The sequence below is a fragment of the Cygnus atratus genome, chromosome 9, assembly GCF_013377495.2.
Source record: "Cygnus atratus isolate AKBS03 ecotype Queensland, Australia chromosome 9, CAtr_DNAZoo_HiC_assembly, whole genome shotgun sequence".
Lineage (NCBI taxonomy): Eukaryota > Metazoa > Chordata > Aves > Anseriformes > Anatidae > Cygnus > Cygnus atratus.
In genome coordinates this window covers 15,709,000-15,731,047 of record NC_066370.1, presented here as the reverse complement: position 1 = coordinate 15,731,047, position 22,048 = coordinate 15,709,000, and the positions used below count along the sequence as shown (strand labels likewise).

Sequence of the window (22,048 nt, the reverse complement as noted above, 5' to 3'; positions counted from 1 at the left end):
TAAAGCAACAAAACATTGGAACTGGTGGAGCAGGAGAACCGGGCAGGCAACTGGTAAATATTTCCGTAATTGTTGTGATGTTTTGTTTTCCAGAATGTTTTCTTCTTGCTGGGAAAAAAAAAAAAAAAAGTAAAAAAAAATTCAATAAACACAAAGCAGGCAACATGTTTGCACCCTCTAAGTGCAGGGGAATGCTGAGCTTTTGTTGCTTTTTACTTATTTATATTTTTTTGTGGTACTGCCATAAGGTGTCTTACCAGAAGTAGGGGCCATCATTATTAGAGAATCCTGTAAAACAGCTGCAATAATTGCACAGTGTTCTCTGTTGCTATCAGTTTTATAATTATTCATAGATGTTTTTTAAAAGCCGTGAGGGACTGTCTCAGCACACATCATTGATTTTGCTAATAAAATCCTGTATTTTAATGGTACCTTGCATTGGAAAAACATCAGCTGCTCCATAAAATTAAGACTCATAGTACCGTAGGATGGGAATGTTTCCTGTTGTCTTGATGGAGGGATTGATCGAGATGGATTTATTTGGTCGCTTAACAGCTACTGGTGCAAAAGCAGGTACCTCAGCTCCTCTGCTCCAGCCCCTCCGAGCAGGGGTTTGGAGCCCAGCGTCCAGCTCTCCCCACCCCGACGTGCTGGTGTCCTGCCCCGGGACCGGCTGCGATGCAGCAGGGTGCTGCGGGGCTGTAGGAACAAAGCCGCTTCCCTGCCAGCTCCGGACCAGAGGCTTGTGGAGCACGATTGTTGCTCCTGCTTCGCTGCAGGGCGAGGGCATGGTGCTTCAAGCCTGCTCAAAACGATCGTGCTGTAAGGTATGGAGAGAAGACCCCCATCAGGTCGTGGCCACCGCGCTGTCCCCAGCGATCCCTCCCTGCGAGGTGCTCAGTCGGCTGCTCAGATGGAGGACGTTACTTCTGTTTCGGTTCTGCTCTGGTTCGTTTTGCCAAATGCCACCCTGCCACTGAACATTCTCTCCCTGTAAGGCAGCGGTAGGTGTTGAACTTGCAGTCAGAAAGTCACCGCTGAGCCAAAGCTCCAGGCCGGCGTGCCGCAGTTAGCGGGCTCGAGCATGTCCTTAGTTCAGCAGGAAGAAGTCAGGAGGTGATACGAGCGTGTGTTTTATTGTATTTATTTATTTAGAGAGCGTGCGCGCGTTGTATTTCAGGGAATGTTTCGCTGTCAGGTTCACGGAGCTGAATCAGATTTAGTCTTACAGGAACCAGCCCAGTTGTCCATAGCAACCTGAAATTGATTTTCCCCCTCTGCCTCCTGAAAGCTGTTCCCTCTTGAATCATCCCTTTAATTTAATACAGCGAACAGGATGTCCCTGCCTGCTGAAACTTTTTTTTTTTTTTAATAATAAGTAATCTAGGCAAAAATTTCTTATTTGAGAAACAGCCGCGACTCCATCTTTTTCTGCCTGGCATTAGTGCTTCCTGTGCCATTTCCCTGTGCTTCGTACCAGGTGCCGGAGGCCATTAGCAGGGTTGGTTAATTACTGCTGTGGTCACAGGGAGACCTCCATGTGTGCGCTCTGGCCACGTTGGCCATCTTGTCCCCTTGGTGGCCAGCCCGAAACCCTTTTGTCAGAGGAGTGCCAGAGATGAGGGACTGGAACCATGTGTGGTTTTGCTTTCTCGAAGACCATTTGGCTACACGTGGACATTTTGGAAGAGCGTCGGCTTGCACAAGAGCAGTAAAGACTGCGCTTTTCCTGCGGCTGCTTGCCCCTGGCTTCTGCACCCCATTGCAAGACAGCAGAGGGACTTCTTCCCGTGCCTGTGGCTCCGGTGCTGCTTAGTGCGGGTGCCGCAGGGAGGACGAGGTGCCACTGGGCTGGGGCAAGGTGTGCACGGCAGCATTTGTCCCCTCCTGGACTTGTCCCCCTTGTCTGTTCCTTACAAAGGGAGCGGAGCTGCTGCATCCGTCTATGTGTAGACCATTCTCACAAATTGCACTGCTCTCTGCTGTGAAACGCCTGCCTTTTCCTGGCTTGTTTTTTGGGGGAAATGCACGAAATTAATCTGGCAGAGCCTTGGGCTGTGTGTCCACTTGCCGCCGCTTCCAGGGGAAACGGTGCCACTCAACACGCGTGGTGTATGGCACCTGTTGGGAAGATTGCCGTTTAATCTTTCCCTTATTTTCACATCAGTCAAAAAATGGGTGTATTTAATGTGCATCAGCTGAACAGTTCACCAAATAAACTACCCAAAGAGGTTAATCTCCAATTCCACACTGCTTTTACTGTCAAATCCAACTGCTTCAAAGACAGTAATGAGTGTAGCTCTAATGATGAATTTTACATGCAGAGGTAGCAGAGGCGTTTACTACATCTAGTACTTTCAGGTGCCAAAACTGAGAGTTATAAGGCCAACTTCTTTTTTTCTCCAAAAAACTCCATGTTTTGCTTATGGTTGTAGTACAAATCTCAGAGATCGAACAGAGCACGTCAATCAGTTAGTGCTCATCCCTTCTGGATGTGGTCTCTCTGTTTCTTTATTTCGGTAGAAAAAGCACAGCAGTAAATATCTGGAAAAAAATTCCACGATCTATGTGACTTCCATCTTACCGTTCAGGAGGATCGTATTGACCATGAAGCACCCTTTCTGGTCTCCTTACCATTGCCCACTTTACGTGCTTCCTATCTTCCAAAAGCTGCAAGAAAGTGAGGAGCCCACTGTCCCACATGGTTGCAACCTGGTTTTCCACGCCACCTGGCTTCTATACACCCCTAGCAAGTAGGGTGAACCTTTCTCCAGGTCGAAATGAGCTTCCCTGCGTCCTTGTTTGCATTCGTCCCTGCAGCAGGGACGCTGCAAGTCTGAGAGCTGGACGCGACCCGGCTGGGACACGCAGAAGTTCCTCGACTGTTCTCTGCAACTTCTGACAGCGGGATATTTGTAAACTTAAACGCTTCCTCCCAGAAGTATCAAAGGAACTAAGGCCACTTTTCAGCATGAACATGAAAGGCTTTCGCGCACCAGCGCAGTGAGCATTGCCATGGAGAACAAAGGCTTTTGCTAATCGCTTCTAATGCCTTTTAAGTTTATGCCTCATTTTTTCCCCTTTTTCAGACAGCCTCCCAGAGTACCGAGACTTCAGCGACTGACTCACCAAATAATTAACAGAAGAAGGACTCTATCTCTGAAACTTTTGAACACCTCTTTTAATTTTCTTAAACCAGCCGGTACCCTGGCCAGGTTCCAGTTTGTGTAATTACATTTGGTCTAGCTTAATCCCTTGGCAGTTTCAGTTGCGTGTGGTAGTCTTCTTGGCTCCCCGTCCTGGGCTGCCATTCAATACTACTCCATGGTTTTCAACAGCCACAATCCTGCTGTGGAAATGGTTGTGTTTTCTTGGTGGAAGCACTCCTCACACCTGTATCCTTTGCTGAACATCCATAGCTCTCACTGGTATGTCGGAACGTAATATATCTGATCCTACAGATGGTCCTGTTGAAATTATCAAAGCTACTTGCATTCTCAAGGATGGACATATATTTAAATTCTTTCATTAGTTGGACATACATATATTTGAGGTTTCTTTGAGTTCTTCGTTTTCAGTAGAAGGCATTTATTGCTGGTTCTTTGCAGCTACTGTGTGTTGTAGGGATGTTATTGGTGCAGGTATTTGTCTTTATCCTTGGAAACACCACTTCTGTTATCAAATCTGTGCTAAACAGGAGAGTGTCACCTTCCTGTGCTGACAGTAGTGGGGCTTGCTGTAAGTGCTGTACTGGTAAGAGAGAGATGATCAAGGGAAGCAAAAGTCCAGGACAGCTGAGACGGATTAAGGAAAAAAAAAATCCCAAGTGGAAATCTGGATATGGACAAAGTACGGTAGTGAAAGGTAGTGAAAGTTGGTGGGTGGTATGGGCAAGAGAGAAGGCACTGAGTTGTTACGTTGGCACTTTTACCCCCTGATGTGCAGCAGACATCTTGCTTTCACAGCAGATGGCAAAAGGAGTGGATCTTGGCCAAAAAAGTTTCCACTTGGTACTTTGAGTCTAAGAGCAGCCCCTGTTAAGCGGAGAAAGAAATTTAGACTGGGTGGGATGCGAAAAGTGATCCATTGAACAGTGATCCACTGTTGTGGCAAATTGATTGCTACTACGTGGCCCCCATTTTTTGAGAGCCCCCAAATGTAAGAAGGCAAATGTATTATCCCTGCTTTCCCTTGTTGCTTGTTTTCTCCTGAAATTTGGGACATTCTTGCTATTCAGAACTCTTCCGCTGTGTTTCCCAGTGCTGCTCATATAAATCCTTTCTTTGTTCTTCCTCCTTTTCCACCAAACCCTTGTGTTCAGGAGAAAGATTTCTTTTTGCTACCTAGAGCATTCAGAAGATTGAGAGGTAGGACGTATGTTGCGAACACAAAAGTTATTCAGTATTTAATCAAATCTAACTTTTCTCCTTTGGGTCTATCCCATAATTACACACACTCAAGTCTCAGAGTGGATGAGAAGTCTTGCCCTGTTGGTTTCAGTGACTCTGAAAATAAAGTCACCGGTGGCAATATTCAGGTTTGTCCTCTGTCACAGTGCTGGAGTCGGAGCCATCTGATTTTGGTGTGTACTGGGTACTGCTTATAGCTTGGCAGGACTTTATGCAAAGGCAGCGGTGCACTTTGTTTCCTGGAACAAAGATTTATCAAACCCTTATGGTGGCTGTCAGAGAAAATGTGGCTAAGTTTGAGTGGTGGCATATGATGTATCTGTAGTCTCTGATGTTGCTTTTGAAGATCTGTTTGAAAGTTACATAATAGGGTGGGAGAAGTTGCAGTTCAGAGCTGTCGGTTTACTACTGGACCCTGTGCCTACCATCCTAAAAACAAACCTCTTTTTTTTTTCAGAGTCGTTTATAATTGGGTGTGCCTGAATGCATCAGCCTTTGGATGTGAGCGTCTTCTCCTGAAACAGCCTTGTGATATCCTAGCTGCCTGTTCTCACGGGGTAAGGAAAGAAATACACCAGCAGAGACACAAGACTAAGAATCTGCTCTGAGCAGAAGCAGAATGGCAAAGAAAGGGCAAGCCTCACTGGTGCCTCGGTTCGTAAATTTTGACAACAGTGAACTTCTTGTGGAGAGAGGGAACAAACCGTAAATCCACTTACTGTAAATAAGACAAATCACAGGCTTAAGTTGCAGCAGGAGAAATTTAGATGAGACATTAGTAAATGATCTCTTGCATTAAGAATAACCGAGCACTGGAATGGATTGCCTGAGGAGCTCATGGAGCTTCAGTTGTTGGAAAGGTTTAAGAATGAGTTAGAAGGGCTCCATCAGACGTGTTTTAAGAGAACAGATCCTTCTGTGTGGTGAGGAAATGGACTAGATGACTTCTGGAGAGTCCTTCTAACCCGTTGAATGTTAGAAATTGCAGAAAGTGTAATTCTTATCTTGACAACGTTATTCAAAACTTAAAAGGTAAAAAGGAAAGCTATCTGCAGCAGATCGAAAAGAAAAAGAGAAGTATCTGTGCAGAGGGAGCTGCCTGGTCTGATGATGAGCTTTGAATCTATGGCAATAGCTGTGCTCAGTGTCTTTGTTACTGAATGGTGATGTCCCTCTGGAGTGAAGTGCAAACGCGTGGAAAAGGAGTTCAGTCCTTGGTTATTGGCATGTAATCCAACCTTGCGATAAAAACAGGAGGTTGTGTCAATTCTTGTTCCCTTGTAGCAAGTTCTTGCAAGTTTGGGTCTCATCTGTGGTCCTTGTAAAGGGTTTTAATCTTACTTTCAGGTTGTAGTCTCATGTGTTGCTCTGATGTGAGAGGACAATGCTACAGATTGAGGTATACTGTGCAAAATGTAAATAACGTGTGGAACACATACACAGGAACCAAATGATTGCTTTTCTTCTGTGTTTCCAGGGCTGATGAGATGGCAGTTTCATATTTCTTTTCTTGTTCTTCTGTTCCTGTTCTCCATTGTGTTTCTTTGTCCTGCCTTGACAGTGAACACAGCAGGCTTTTTCTGTGTTTAGAAATGCTAGCTCACCAGCTGGGTGTTGAAATTATGTCCTAAGGATGGCTGCTCGTTTAGTTCCCTCGCTTCTCCCTTGCTCCCCCAGAAGCTGCAGATGACAAACCTGGCCAGGGGTCAGGCAGCCCTGGCACTTCTGAGGGATCATGACCAGAGGAGCAGAGTTTGGGTGCTTCATCTTCTTGTGCAGCTAAGAAGGATAGTGAGATACGTCTTCTGTGTCTGAGGACACCTGAAGATGAATGGGAAATTCTTCAGCCTCCTTTTGGACTTCGGGATTCATTTGTTTTCTCTAACATTTGCCTTTCATTCTTAATGTCAGCAAATACTGGTGTCTCCCCTAGAGTTACTTGAGTGTCTTATTGTTTGTTAGCATCTTCTGTTTAGCCGAGATAAGCTGTTGTGTCCCAGTGGTGCAGGAACATGGAAGAAACTTTCAAATAGCTCTAAGAAATGCAGGTGGTGTCAAGAGAGAGAGAAGTAAGGGGATGCCTTTCTCTGAAGTCACCTTTGTACATCTTTTTTTCCTCTTGAGCTTCAAAATTCGTGCAACTACCTGCTCAAATCTTGAAAGCAAAATGCATTCATGGAAGGATACAATTTACTGTATGCCCCCTGATCTTTTGATCTCAGTCAATCAAATAAATGTAAGACCTTGCTGTTCACCTTATTGCAAGGACAGCTAATAAGTTGAGGGGTTGTGCCGATGGCACTGATGGTTTTCCAGCCTTGTTCTTTTTTTATTGTTGTTGTTGCTGTTATTTTTTATGATTCTAACCTTTTGGACTGGTCAGGGTAAGATTATTTGCAAAGAATACTCCATAAATATGCCTGTCAGGATCAGAGTTAACATTCAAACGTTGCTGCTTAGCAAAAGAAAACAATATGCCAAGGTCCAATTTAGATTTCCCTGTAGGGTTGAAAATAATGACAAGACTCACTTAACGTGGCAGCGATGAGTCTTTCCACCTTTATGGGAGCGGTTGCCTTGCAGCTTCGCAGCACATGGCAGCTGTGCAGCTGGTGAACTTGCTGGCTGGACCTGAAGATCTGGAGTCTGGCATCTCGTGCTGGGGCAAAACTGGGGCAGAGGAGCCCTGAGGTGCATCTCCCAGCTCTCCAAGGTGCAAGCTCAGTCAATTCCGTAGCTTTATTGGGATGATTTTGCAACTGAAAATTCTTTTTTTTTTTTTCTAATGCTATGCTCCTTGCCTCCACCTGCAGACAAGGTTTGTGGAACTGCTGTGAGCTCCGTGTCCCACAAAGCAGTCCCCTTTCCTTCCATGCAGTTGAGAACAAACATCCTGCTCCGCGTGCAAGCTGGCGTGCATTGCAGGCACTGCTTAAGAAAGTCCCAGTGTGTTGTGAGGAGGGAGTGTGGGTAGCTCACTGTGATTTTTTGAGCACTTTGGGAATTGCAGGTTTTGGTGGGCAGCCGCTTGGGTTTTCCCCATCGTGAATATTCATTGAAGCAGTTCCTAGATGGCTCCTAAGGAAGATTTTCTTTGGAGGAGGCTGGCAGCATCCAGCGGCAAGAACCTTGCTTGTCTGTCAGGAAGTGTAATGGTATATTATCGATGTTTCTGCGGTCCTGTCAGCAGAATTAACTTCTTTGGGTGAGAGCAGCAGGAGGAGCAAGGCTGCAAGGCAGCAGGCTGTTATTTAAGCATTAACCTGCAGTGTCTGAAAGCCACACCAGTGCGCTGTGTTGAAATGGTCTGTTTATAGAGCCTGATCATGGAAGCAAATACACTTCATGTCGGAAGCATGTGGATATTTTGAGGTTATTTTATTCCTCCTTTTAAAGATGAGCACGTGAAGGCACAGCAGCGGAGCCCAAGGGTGGATCTGAGAGCATCTCACCCATAGGTTTGGCAAAAAAAAAATAGGAAGGAAGGAAGGGGGAAAAAGAAAAAAGAAAAAAGGCACGTGGTGAAAGGTGGCTCATTCCCTGAAGAAATTATGCCGTGGATTGAGAAAGCAGGCTTAGACTGGGTGGTGAAATAACTGTGCAGAGATGCAATGCGACTTGTGGAAAGTCATGTGGCACCTTAGTGACAAATCCTCTACGACAGCCCAGCAGTTCTGGGTCCAACTCTGCAATGCTGTAACTTGCAGCCAAACAGATGGGGCCAATTCCTCGTCAGAGTCGGTTGAAAAATTTAGAAACAAAAATAAAAATTAGCGTTTCTTCCCAGCCTAAAATCCAAAAGCCCCGGCGCCTGTAAATGATAGTGACTTAACCCTTTGCTGGACTCACCTGCCTTGCCCATTAAGCTAGGAATAGTGGAAGAAGAGGCCACTAAGTGTGGCAGAGCAATGCTTTTGCTGTGCACCCTCCAAGCCCTGTGTCCCCACAGGGATCCTGCTGCGGGCTGAGGAGAGGCATCCCCGTCCTTGGGGCACAGAGGGGAAAAGCATTTGGTGGTGCAGGAGTTTTCTGTGGCTCAAACACCAAAATGCTTTTTTTTTGTATTCTAAAAGGGATTGAAAGTTAGCAGCAGGGGTCATAGGCACCTTGAATGAAATCGTATGGAGGCATAAGAATTAGCAAGGTATTTTTGAAAATATCCATTACATGTATTCCTCTTAAGAAACATGTTGAAGATGCCATATCCATAAATACTAATAAGGCTGTTTGATTCCAGTTTTCAGGTAAGATTAACATTTTATTGAGTATTATATCTGTCACATTCAATGCTTTAGTGTACCATCCTCTCCGGCTTATTAGCATAATTGCAGTGCTTAAGCAACAATAAAAAATTCAACAGTAAAATAGCAGTTAGCACAGGCAATTTGTTATCAAAAGCTTTTACTTAAGGACAGCTTCTGAGCATATTTATTATCAAGTTAGGGCTATACATTATTTTTATTTAGAAAAACAAGAGGGGACTGATGTAGGATTTTTTTTTTTAATAGCTGAATCAGAAGGCCTGAAAATTGCTCGCAGCCTTTTTTTCTGTTTCTTAAAAATGCTCGGCAAGTTCACTTGGGATGGGAAGAGAAAACAAAACTTCAGGTCTGGAGTAGGGTTGCGATGTTCATAACTCAGCAGAATAATCCTGCTGACTCTTCGAACCATCTCAAGTGCCCTTTTAAGTCCCCTCACCACGTGCCGGGGCCTGAAGACATGTCCCATGACGGTTGCTCAGGCAGCAATGATGCTCTTTCCAAGGGTGCATGAGTGGGTGGTGGGCTTGGTTTTGGAGGCTTTGGGGCTTGGTGTTGGTTTTCAAAGCAAGATTTCTGCCCCAGGGAGGACAGACGGGGCTGGCCTAGCAACTATGGGTAGTCAGAAGCCTGCTGGTGTCAGCGGCGCGGCGCAGGGCCGGAGGTGTCCCAGCCTCACTCCCTGCCGGTGCCACAACCCGGAGGTTATGCAGGGACGTGCCCACAGATGGGAGGGATGGGATGGGACCCACAGGGACACGGGACGTGGCTGTCAGCGCTGGCCTTCGCCGAGGCCGGAGCAGAGGAGCGTGCTGTGGCTGCGCGACAGTGCTGCGTGCTCCCACTGTTTCTCTTCTCCCTTTGAGGACGAGTTGGGGAACAGGTCTTCTCCAGAGGATCTGTAGCTGAGATGTGAATGTGCACGTGTCTGGGTGCAAGCACCTGCCTGTGCACGCACATGTGTGTGTGCACGCAGTCACTGTGGCCAGCGTGGCAAGATTTCATGTGTGTATTTTAATTGGCAACAAAAGGCAGATTTTGGGGGGGCAAATTTACCAGGGACATTCAAAATAAGCTCACAATATACCTCATTAAAACAGAAGAAAACAACATTTGAGGTTTAAACAATGAAAGAAGTCCTCAGAAGAAGAGGTCCATCAAGGAAAAGACAATAATTTGGCAAGAGGAAGGTAGTTGGCTATGGGCGCCATGCACAGTGGATGCAGGGGAGCTGCCTGCTTCAGACACTGCAGTTCAGCTGCTTTCGTGACTGCTCTGGGAGTTGGGGAATTGGGAGACAGACCTTAGAAAGCTTGTTGGAAACCATTATTTCTTGAGGCTCAAGTTTGTCACATGTTGCCGGAGTCAGAGGCCTGGCCTTTCTGTGAAAGAGTTGATGGAGCCTCCTGCAGAGGGTGGTTCAGCTCAGCTCGTGTCTGCTCTAGGTGCTCCGGGTTGGGTGGGTACACGCAGGCATGAGTCTTCTGCAGTCCTGTGAGGTGGCAGCTGACAGAGACAGGCAAGCTGTGGTATTTATTCAAGTGAAACGTGTGGCCTTTTCCATCCCAGATCGCTTTGCTGTTGGAGGGTGTTCTCAGACCACTCTGTGTGGAGCTGGCTCCTCCACACCTCCCAACTTCTGCCTGACTTCCTCAGACAGGCACTCTTGGTTGTCCCTCTCTCTCCTCAGACCTCTGTTTGCCTCCAGCATCCCCAACTTCCCACCCCCAGTCACTGAAGCCTGGGGTCCCTCTCCTCTTGTATCTTCTGGGCATCCTTTTTCTTCTCCTCCCTGCTTCTGGAAGACCTCCCCTAGCTTGTGCCACCTTTTCAGTTGCTCTTCCATCTTCTGACTATAGGGATGATGGTGGACATAGCACTGCTTGCTGTTTCAGTAAATGAGAGGGGTAAACGTGTCTGTTTTTTATTTTTGCTCCCAGTTTGACTGTTATCGCCGCTCACCCCACGAGGAGAAGTGAAGGCAGCGCTGCCCCGGGGCAGAAGCTCATGTTCATAGTGAAACAGGATGTGCAAGCAGGTTGTAGGAATTGAGAAGGGAGCACATGGAAACAGGTGAAACTAAACTGGGCACATATTAGAGAAGTGATGTGCTTGTGGGGTCTTCTTCACAAACACCCTCTTCTGTGAATATGTGAGATTTCAAAGGAGTTGGTTGTTTCAGATCCCCTTTCTTTGGGGGGTACCAAAACCCATGTTATTCTTCAGACATGGAGAGAAACTGTATATTTCAGACTCCTGGGTAGTTGGGAGTTTTGCGTTGGTACATAGCTCACTCTCACAAAACTGCCAAGTCCTGCACAATGTTTAGACTTTCTCAGCAACCAGCGGGCTTGGTGATGTTCCTGGGAAGAAGATAGAATACACAGAAACGAGCTGTGGGGAGCTAAACTTCCAGGGAACTTCAGTCACAGGGGAAACATGGCTGTAATTTGAATTGCAGTTGAAACGTGTTCCTGTGCAGTCCTGCAGGTCCCCGCTTCTGTCTCTGCTCGTCTGGCTTTAGTAGTGTCCGACACATTAACTCCCTGAGCATCTCCTGCTTGCACCTAGCCTTGCAGCTCAGTAGTGCTGCGTGCCTGCTACCATGGCCAGGGAAGCCCCCTTCTAGGTGCTGTGCACATGCAGAGGGATCCCACATCTGTAGGAAGAGCTGGGGTACCAGGGGAGGTGTTTTCTGTGGTATTGATGTGATTGAGGGCATTTCCACGTAGCACCCGCCAGAGATCTATAATCCTCTTACAGCTTTGGTAGGAAGGAGCTGGCAGGTCTCTTGTACAGCCCCTGGCTCGAAGCAGGGTTAGCTTCGAAGTTAGATGAGGTTGTTGGGGCTGGTCATGGCAGTGGTGGTGTCATCACCAGGGATGGTGGCGTGTGCCTTGGCCAACAAGAAGAAGGCTTACAGAGGGCCTACGTGATTGTAGTGTGGTGTCAAGGGAGAGGAACAGTGAGCTTTTTGGGAGAGGGTTTGTATGAATAGTCAGCCCAGAGCCGGAGTCTGGGTGCTCTAGTGCACAGGTACTGCACCAAATTCCCCCTGAGGGGTTCTGGGAGGGATAGGGTCAGCAGCTGATGCCATGCATTGACACGGCTCCTTCGAGGATGGAAGTGCACGCATGCTTCTTGCAGGAAAAAAACTGGCTAAAAGAATTTAGCAGTGATAAATGTCATAAAAATACTTATGCTGGAATTTGTAAAGCCTGGAACATCTGTTCTCGACAATGCTTTGATCATGTTGTGGGGCTTTTAAAATGATACTTCCATGAAATAAGTGAGATCCTTATGGCTGCAGGATTCCTTTCAGTGCCCTTTTTTCATGGAGCAAAAAGGCAAATTTCACAGGGAACATTACATGACTTGAAACACATATTTTAATGGTTAGTATCAACCAAACAATGTTTTATTAGGTGCTAGAAAAATGTTCCAGTTACATACCCCAGGAAGCAAAGCACTCCCATTTACTTTTAAGCTTATGGGAGCTGCACTTTGGGGGGGAAAAATCAAGAATTCCTTGCTTGTATATTACTGTATTCAAAACCAAAACAAACTTGGTGAAATGAGCTTAAACATTCTGAAGTTGTTGTTAGAAAAGGGCTTTTTTAGGTTTTGTTTGCAGGCAGAGCTGCAGATGAGCCAGGATCAGCATGTTTTCCGAGGGATATGTTGCTAACAATTGTAAGGCATTGACAATTTACTTCCCTGAGCGCACTGTTTTGGATTGAATAACTTTTTAGTCATCTGCTTTTCTCTGAAGAGTCATCCTTCCCTCGTCATTTTAGCAGGCTTCTGCATGTTGCTCTTCAAGCAGCTGTGTGTTTCGGGCTGAAATGTTGTGATGTTGAACGTCGTCGGTGTTTTACGGAGCATGGAGAAGTCTGATAGCGGAGCTGTGTTCTGCTCCTCCTCGCAGCACGACACCTGACAGGAGGATTTCCTGATTCATCGTCTGCTTTCTGCTCCTCTGCCTTCACGTAGGAAAATCTCCTAGGCCACGTTTGCAGAAAGCAGGCCTGGAAATGGCTGTTCTGGGAAGTGTGTGCAGCAGAAGCAACTCCTCGAGCTTGGCTGCTGGAGAGAGCTGCTGGCCACCCCGCCATGGGGAAGGAAGAGCCCCCCATCTCCATCCATCGAGGGGGCTCAGGCCACGTTCACAGACAAATACGCTGCAGAGGATGCCCAAGCGTGCAAAAACCTTGGCAGTTTCAGAGCTGGGAAGTTGCACCATTGCCTGAGTGCATTCAGGCCTGCTGAGAGGTGAAGCTGCCTTAGATCCCACAGAAGCCAGGAGGGCTGCAGGGGAGGGCTGAGCTGCGTGGTGCCGTGCTCGGCCCTACAGCTTCTCCTGGAGAGCTCTGCGCCGAGCTCCGGTGATGTACACACAGCCTGTAGGCCACAAACAGCGTCAGGAAGGAGCAAGGAATTGAAGAGACGTGGAAAGAGGGGGGTCTCCTTTTCGGCTACGTTTGGGTGTTCATCTTCTTCAAATCCCTTGTGGCTGCTGCAGCCAGTGAGGCCAGCAGCTCCCTCAGGGAGTGCAGGGCAGGGCTCCCTGGCTCCCACTGCCCCTTCCCTCCGCTGGATCCACGAACTGGCTGCGAGCTCTCCCCAGCAAACCAGAGCCTGGCAGACAGGCGACGGTCATGGTTTCTTCGTTCAGAATCTATCAGATCTGTGAAAGGAGGAAAATTAATGGGCATAAACAACAGAGAAAGAATATGGCTGTGCTTTCTAGTAAGGCTCCGGGTGTCAGGGGTTAATTTATGAAAACTAAATTGTGTAATTAATTTCTGCATCTAACAGGTGAACAGGCTGCTTATTACTATGACATATCCATTTATAGCATTTTTCCTTAGCCAACACCTGCGACTCAGTTCTGTTACATGCTCATACTGTCTGTTAATTATTTACCGATGATTTACAAGTACAGCATGCAAATGAAATGCTTTTATGGTAAAGGCTGTATTGAATGCATAAGATTCTTGGTATTTATGCCACTGTACTGCCAGGTACAATCCCGTCGTGATCTCTGAGCCTGTTACTGAGGACTCCTTGTACATCCACAAGCAAGAGGCAGCCTCCTGCCCTGTAGACCTTGCGCAAAGAGGACCAGCGTTCTTGGTGAAAGACTTGCTACACACACGGCTATGGTACATGAGTGGATCTGTGTCCTTTGCTCCTTTGCAGATTGATTTCTGCCATTTTGGATAACTTTTCTGGGTAGCACACAAGAAATTCCCTCCTACAAAGGCTCATTCTCCTTCACAAGCAATGGCAGAAACAAACTGTTTAAAAAAAAAGTGTGATGTGCCTGATTTATTTTTTTTCCAAAAGAATAAAATAGTATAAAAGTCAAGTAGCAGATCGCGTTCTGACTCAGCTGGTAACTTATGATCCTATGCTATTTTGGTAACATTTTTAGCTTATGACCAGATTTTTCTAATATTAGGACATTGCCATAGAAAGTGTCAGAGTCCCAGACTGCCAGAACGTATCACCCTGCAGAATATACACTTCTAAGCAAGTGTGCAGGAGTAGTCCGGTAAGTTCTTTGTTGTGGTTTTAAATTGCTGCAATTTCTTTTTTTTTTTTTTTTTCCTGAATCACTTAGCAAACAGTGCCGGGCAGAACAACACAGCCGCCTTTTGTTTCTCGTGCGGTCAGATGCTGAAGCCCCATCCCCAGCGGTGCCTCTTGCAGGCTGGGGTGCAGAAGAAGGAGAAAGCAGTGGAGTTGCTCTGCTGGTAGATTTTCAGCTGGTGTAAACAGCTGTAAGTCAATTCAAGCTGTACTGACCATGTGGATTTTATGGACTTGAGAATCTGGTCAAACAGCCCGTGTTTTATAAAGAAGGAGCTCTGGAGATGGTTGTCATGTTCTAGGTAGGCAAGCAAGTACATGCAAAGTCTCCCTAAGCTAAAGAAAAGTGTGTGTGAACAAACAAACGTCTGTGTTCAAGTACAAGAGAAGGCAATTACCAAGGAAATCTCAAAGTTTACAAGTAGGATTTCTTTATAGGTTCAAATCTGCTGTGGTTTCAGAGTACCTAAGGACGCTTAAAATAATGAAACTCCAGACAGTCCAGCCCAAACATGCATGACCCAGAGCAGCAAAGCAATCATTGTGCTTAGCACTACCAATCAACTAGCTAATGCAACAGCTGCTCGGGGATTTTGCATTTAATTTTTGTCTGGATAATAACGAGGAACACAGGGTTAATGATCTGTGTCCGGTTTCCCTCCAAAGTGCTTTATTTGCACTTTGTGGCTGTTTTTCATGGTTCTTTGCAGCAGCCCCAAAATGTTAACTGACCTGAAGAAATCAACAATGGATCTTTAAAAAATCAGAAAGAAAAGTTAGAAAGGATGCTGCTTTCTAGCTTTTCATGTGAACACCTTGTACTCAGGCTCCCTTTGGTAAAGTAACCAGTAAAACCTATTCACATGTACTCCAATTAAAATTTAATGAAGCAAGAGGATGTATTCATATATGCTGACTAATGCAGAAGGAATAGATTCCAGTAACTCGGCTCTGTGAGCCCTTTGCTTAGCATTCAGGGCTCGGTTTACTAGAAAGCTCCTCTGTGGCCATTGAGCTGTCTGGCACAAACAATCCCTGCAAATTTGGGTTCTTGCAGTTACAGCGAGAGGTGATGATGGCTGATATAGGAAATAGCATGGCTGCTTTGTATGGCAGAGCTTTATCAACGAAGTCTGGTCTGGCTGATCACAAGAGGTGAGGCAGGGCTCCTGTCCTCAAGTGCTCCATGGGAAGGGGTTTGGGAATTGCTGGCTGTGTGTTCCGTCTGCCCTGGTACCAGAGCTCCCATCAAGCACCAGTTGAATGAACGGAGCGACATGCAGCATGAAGGGAAACCTTAATGGCCCTGGTTTATACGTGGGAAAACTGTTGCTCAAGTGGAGGATGTATGACAACTTAACCGGTGTCAGAAAATAGCCAGGCTTTCAGTGCCTCTGCCTTCGCTGCAGGTTCACCAGCCAGTTGTTTTGGCACTTGCATTCCCGAAGGATTATCGCCCTGCTTTGCAGAACATTTCACTTCTAAACCATCGCTCCCACCAGTGGGGAATGCACAGACGTCTGCTTGGGCAACAAAACAACTTTCCAGGAGCGGTGCAGAGCCGTGCTTGTCAGCTTTCACACCGTCTCTATCTCGTCCCCCAGTGCTTCTACCTCTCAAGCTGCTGCAGAGCTACCACATCATCTTGAACCCAGAAACAACGGAGAAATGATGTAAAAAACCTCATCTGCTCTTTTACATCACCGTGGTGGGAATGACCAGGCTCTGCTGCCCATGCAGCTGCAGCGTGGTCTTGTGCCAGCATGCTGTGGCTTTAGCTCGGGGTGGGGATGGATTTCCCACCTCCCGGGTGAGACGTGGCAGTGGGGTGATGCTGCACTGCTACGATAAATGGCACTTTTTGGATAAGCAATGAAAGACCCTGCTGTATCTGCTGTTAGTAATGGGTTGGGTGACAGAACGGAAATGCCACGGTGGAATTTGCCTTTGCTGCTGACCCTTGCATGACAAGCGAGAGCCCCTCATCACCAGGCCTTTGTTTTGCCTTGCCCCGAGTACAAAGCGGTGCTTCATCGGCATGCCTGCCTGGTTTGGTTCTGCCTCGATTCAGTGGCGGAGCTGCAGCAAAATTTCCCAATGCATCCTGGGTTTTCCAGTTATCATCCTCCTCAATCTCCATTCAGTCCTGCGAAAGCTCTCACTTGCTGTTTTGAAATGAAGCGTGGAAGAAGCCTTCAAAGGGAGATGTGAATCTGGAGCTGAGATCTTGTGCTTCGGTTTTGGCCTGGAAAGCTGCTCTTGGAACAGTAAGCATGAGATTTCTCTTGAAACCTCCTTTGTGTGCCTTTCTGAAGAAATAGCTGGAAGGAGAGAAGACCTGTCAGTTGAGCTCTAAAAGAGAAACCTATTGGCTCTGAATACACTGGGGACATTATTTAAGGTCAGTTGATCTGTGAGAAGGCATGACTTATCTAACGCAGCCTAAGGTTAGTTATGCAACAGCCGGGCTGTTCTTTGTTGTGAAGAACAACCTCAGTGTGTGCCTGTGGAAATCAAAGGCCTCGCTGAAGGCGTGTTGTGTTCTGGCTGGAAACTCTTGGGTGTCCTCCTCTAGTGATTTTCCTTTTGTAGTGTGTTATCATTGTGGAAATCTGAACAGTAAGGTTTCCAGTGGGAAAGGCACTCACTAAGTGCCGTCTGCAGACGTTGGGCTGCTGGTAGAAGTGTCCTTGGGTGGGTGGTGGTGCAGGACCTCTGGCGTTGCTTACCTCTGGTATTGCTTCAGACCAGGCTTTGCTTCCTTCACCTCTCTGCCAAACATCTCTCTGTGTCCTAGACCAGATCACTGAGTTGCCTTGATGCCTGCACAGGGCAGTGTTTTTAAGGTAGACACCGAAGAGGGTTGTCTTCTGACTTCTTGCTTGTACAGAGAGAGCTGTCACAGTTTGCCACTGGTATTGGTTTGGAATAAGTTTGAAATAATTGGTTTGTTGCCTTTCATGGAGAACCTTTCCTCCCTCTGCCCTCCTGTGTTGACACGTGCTGCCCCGCCTAAGTGCCGTTCTCCAAAGAGACTGGGCATCACCCAGCAAACCAAAGAAAGGGGATTTTCCTTTAAATCTGGGATTGGTCTCCTGTGGTGGGTAGGAGCAGGCAGTTTTGGGTAGCCAGTTTTGGGTTTGATCCTTTGTGCATAGTGAAAAATGCTTTATTGCTTGTGCAAAACTAAAATAATGTTCAGCAACGTTGCCTGTCGTGCTGGTGAACTGTCTTCTTCCTTCTGTGCTTTTTATTTGTGGGGTGTGTGTTGGGGGATTTATTATAGGGGAAATGAAGCTATTTGAACTGGCTTCGCACAAGCCTTGGTCTCGTGTGGTTTGTTTGTTGCACAGTCCTGAGTACAAGGAGGGGGCGATGAAAATAATCAAATGGGCGCTGCAGGGTGCAGGTGCTCTGGGCTTAGGGAGGGTGTTCACGTCTCCCTCGATGTGGCTCTGGACTGGGGTCCTGGAGGGTTTTTTCCTGCTGGCCCCTTACTCTGGAAGTCTTCCGGCTGTCCGGCTCTGCAGCCCTGTAAGCTGCCTTTGAAGTACACGACGGCGTTAGAATTAGTAAGAGATTTCCTCTGCTTCCCTAACTCAGATTCTGCCTTACCCCTTCTCAGCATCCGAAGTGATTAGCAGTTTCTGGAAATCCAGGCCTATGGATTTTATGAAGACCCCTGACAGTCAGGGGTGATTGTGCTCTCCCTGAGTGTTTCCTAAGTAGTAAGAAATCAATGCATCGGGAGAGACCGTGCCTGACATCTTTTAATTACGGCGTCCCCGTATGTCTAATGTACCAGAAAGGGCTCTGAAAGGCAACCCCTTTGCCCTGGCTAATTGATACAAAAACAAATTGGTGCAAATGAAAGTAAACCGGTTCCTAAAGAAAATGAAATTTTGCTTTGTAGTTGGAGCTAGAAGGAACAGTTGCGAAAGGAAATAAAACGTATGGCAGCCTGAGCTGCTTGGCTCTCGCAGATGCTGTAAACGGTGCCGCCAGCCCCACCGTGCCCCATGCTGGGGGACAAAACCCGTCCTGCTGTTAATGCTGCCCCAAATGAAGGCATTGTGGTACATGCCCGGGGGCTCTCGGGTGAGGGATAATTGCTGTTTTCTTCCCGTATACCGTAGAGGAGGCGATTTTGAAGCTTTACCATACTGGCTGCTGCAGTCCACATTAAGCTGGGTATGACATCAGTGTTAAGAGCTGTGGCACTTGTGGTTACGGCTTTGGGATTCCTTATATTTACTTTCTAGGGAACTAAAATTCAAAGCAGCTTTTATGGCTGTCACGAGAATATTGTAAGTTTCGAAAGAGGTGGCTAAATGTGCATTGACCTTTAACTAATACATCCATATCCTATTTTCTGTGTGTTTCCAATTAGGAGAAGTATGTTAGATTTATATATTTTTTTTAATTGTTAAAATAGGAAAGTTATTCAACTACAAGGCTTCTTCTGCTTTTTCCCAAAATAAAGATAGTGATGTTGTCCAAGGGCAGAAGTTTTCATACAATTACTGTTGTAAGCTGGAAATAAAGATTTAAGAATAGCACGCGCCATCTGCCACCAGTGGGGTAAGAACCAGACCAAACCCTGGACTGCTGCAAGCAGTTCTAATTGGTAACTTGCAGGGATGCCACAGGGCTTCACATCCCTCTCCGGCATAGGGGATGAAGTTTCTGAACGGGCACCTCCCTCCTCCTTGTTTTCGTGGATTCGTGTTCCAAAATAATGCTGTATCTTCGTTCCTACAACTGGGGATCCTTTTCATAAGCTGCAGTGCATCTTTTGCTGCCTTTAAAAAAACACACACAAAACAACCACCACCCAAAAAAAAAAGCAATATATTCCCCACTTTTTAAAATGTATTTTGCTAAATATGTATTTTTGTCAAATTGCAGTTTGCTCCAAAACATTTTTCTTTATATAGAAAATGGAATTCCACCTCTCGGAGACCTTTGTTAGCAGCTGTTCTGCTAGCTAAATGTCACTGAATTAAATGGAAACAAAATAAGAGAAGGAAAGAAGAATGTGAGGTTTTGGAACAAGAATTCTAGTTGACAATTTCAATCCCAGGTAGAAGAAATCCTCCTCTCTTCTGATTTCTGAGATATTCTGGAGATCACTACCCTGCTATTTTATCTTGCAGAACATTGTAATACTGCAGCATTTCTGGAAAATTGTTTTCTGTGTATATGAGCACGCTCTCCTTGTATTGCACTCAACTGCAGAGCACAAAATAGAGGCATCCACTTACCATCTACTACACAAAAAGGTAGAACCTTGGAGGAGAAATGCTTTTTTGTCAGAAAGCTATCAAAGGCAATAGGCTACAGTTTACTCATCCTTTATTTAATTTAATTCTAATTTTTTATTTTTTAGCTTTTGGGAATGAGTGCCACAGGGTTTAGCTGCAGCTTCACCCCAAAGTGCTGCTTGGAGGAAGGAGCTCAGCAAAGGCTCTGTTGCTGAACCCTGCACTTGCTTTTGCCTTGGTCCCTGCTCTTGCCCAGAGAAGTGCTGGGGCACCTTTGAAGGACCCTTGCTGCTGTTTTTGGCACCTCAGCTTTTGGAGCTGGCCTTTAAAGCGCTCAGTGTAATGGGATGATAGCTTCAGCTTGGGGTGTGTAGGAAAGGGGCCCCACACCAGCCTCCTGAAGGTCGTTTTGGCTCAGTTTTGGGTGCAGTGAGGGCTCCTGGGGTATTACCCGCGGACTCCGTGCAACCTTAAGCATTGCAACTGGCTTGTCAGAGAAAGGACAGCTTACCAAAATACAATTTATAACCAACAGCTTACTACCAGATACAGTAATTAATACAGAACATGGTGGGGCTCATCATTAAAGTGCTTTGTTGTGCTTGCATGACTGCTGCTGGCAAGGCCAGCTTCTGAGGCTAATGAAGGACGGGGAAGAGAGAAATCGGTGCTGTAGTTAGCTGATGGCAATATTTCTCCAGGTCACATACTGTAGCGTGCGCTGTATCTGATCACAAATCTCAGCCAGACATATCTGTCCAATAAAAGTTGGTCTTCCAAATTCTTGCTTAGAGAGGCAAGAGTTATCGTTCCCACCAAGGTCGCTGTGAGCTGACGCCAGGCGCTGCTATCGCTGGGATGGGGGTGAGGGTGTGCGGGCACTCGGCAGGGACTGGAGGATGGGAAGAAAACTCTTCATCCCATCTGCAGTGGTCCAAATCCTGCTCAGGTCATCAGTTGGTGTCCGGTGGTTGGTGAGCTTGCCTTTCCTGCCACGTTCTGGTGGCCACATGTCCAGGTAAGGGCACTAGCAGGTGCTGCGTTGCAAGCCAGAGTCTCTTCTGATAAGGAGGTGGTTGGTTGGAGGTAGGTCTCGCTTCCCGATAGCTGTCTCAGAGTGGAATGACTTCAGCAGAAGTTTTAGTCTCACATTAGTTTCCATCCAGACGTTTGGAGCCGTTCCCAGCAGGGGGTTAAGCTGCAGCAGCAGCGCGAGCCCTTTTCTGGTGTTTTGGTGAGAGACAGGCCGGCTGCTGGCTTTTCTAAGGTGTGTAGGGAGCTTGCATTAAAACAAACAACGCTCTTTCCCTGGTCTGTTTACTGTATCAACTCTGTCTTTGTGGGCTCATTCTTTGGGACATGTGCAATCTCATCAGACTTGGAGAAAGCCCTGGGTCTGGAGGGGCTTGGAAGGTGGGCATGGTCAGGTCTCCTGCGTGGAGGTAGCAGTGGGTAAACCAAGTGTCCTTTAAACTTGGCATGCTCGAGCTCCGTGGTCACTGTGATCTACTACAACACTGATTTATAAGAATACTTTTGGTTCAGTGCCTACCCTTAATTCAAACGTCTGATCAAACGGCGCGTTCTGGGTTACAGCTGCCCGCGGTGACAACACCTCACTGGGCAGGGCGCGCCGTGTCTTGGTTTTATTGAGCACTGCCCAAACAGTCAAAAAGCAAGTTTTAAAGTGCCTCATGTTGGTGCAGATCGGGCTACTGCCATTTCCCAGGCTCTGGGGCAATTCACAGGGAATCCAAAGGAACGAAACTGAAGGGTTTTGGCAGTTCTGCTCTAGCTTAGAACCAAGTAAGCGATGTTCTTACAGTTCTTCTTGGCGCTTCTCTTCCCAACAAGTCCTTTTGGGCATGTTTGACAACAAAATCAGATCAATTCACTGCATGATGATATATTTGCCACTTTAATTTCCATGGCCTCGGTTGTAATGGCTTTTGCTGTGTGCTCTTACACATCTCCGTTACTGGCTGTAATGGGTGGAGGGATGTGCCTCATTGGGGAGTGTATACACCCGTCACGTCCCTTTTTACGCGGCAGCTCTTGACCTTCTTACCTGTCCTGTAAAGGAACCTCTCAAACGTTGGCTAATCCCACCAGGGTTTATGCAAGCTGGCCGAAATCCAGTCCTGCCTGGGTGTGTGCAAGATGCACCAAGGGGCTTGGACATTTGTGTCCTGGCTTCCTGAACTAATCCTAGTCAAAGCAGCTGGAGGTAATGCACTGCTAGGCCACGGAGTTAAATCAATGCCACAGAGGGCATGGCAATGTTCTGACCATTAAAAATGTTCGTATACAGGCTCCTAGGCTAGTCCTGAGAGGTGCGGCACTGCAAAATGGAGTCTCCTTAGCAAACCCTGCAGGTTCAGACTGCAGAGCTCGTCAGATGGCTTGCCATGGGGCTGAAAAGATTGCTCTTGGTGATTTTCTCTTCTTCTGCAGAAATATCAAAACAACCAGAATACTGACTATTTCTGTTGTCGGCTTGATGTTTGTTTTGTAGCAGAAG

General features: G+C 46.7%; 1 protein-coding gene across 32 annotated transcripts in view; it reads left to right on the top strand.

Moving 5' to 3' along the window:
- Positions 1 to 22,048, top strand: part of LPP (LIM domain containing preferred translocation partner in lipoma) — a 336,723-nt gene that overhangs the window by 59,857 nt on the left and 254,818 nt on the right. For all 32 annotated transcript variants that reach the window (XM_035544617.1, XM_035544627.1, XM_035544633.1 and 29 more), the window contains one exon: positions 4,867 to 4,966. The gene's annotated coding sequence lies outside the window, so the exon portion shown is untranslated. The remainder of the gene's footprint in view (positions 1 to 4,866; positions 4,967 to 22,048) is intronic.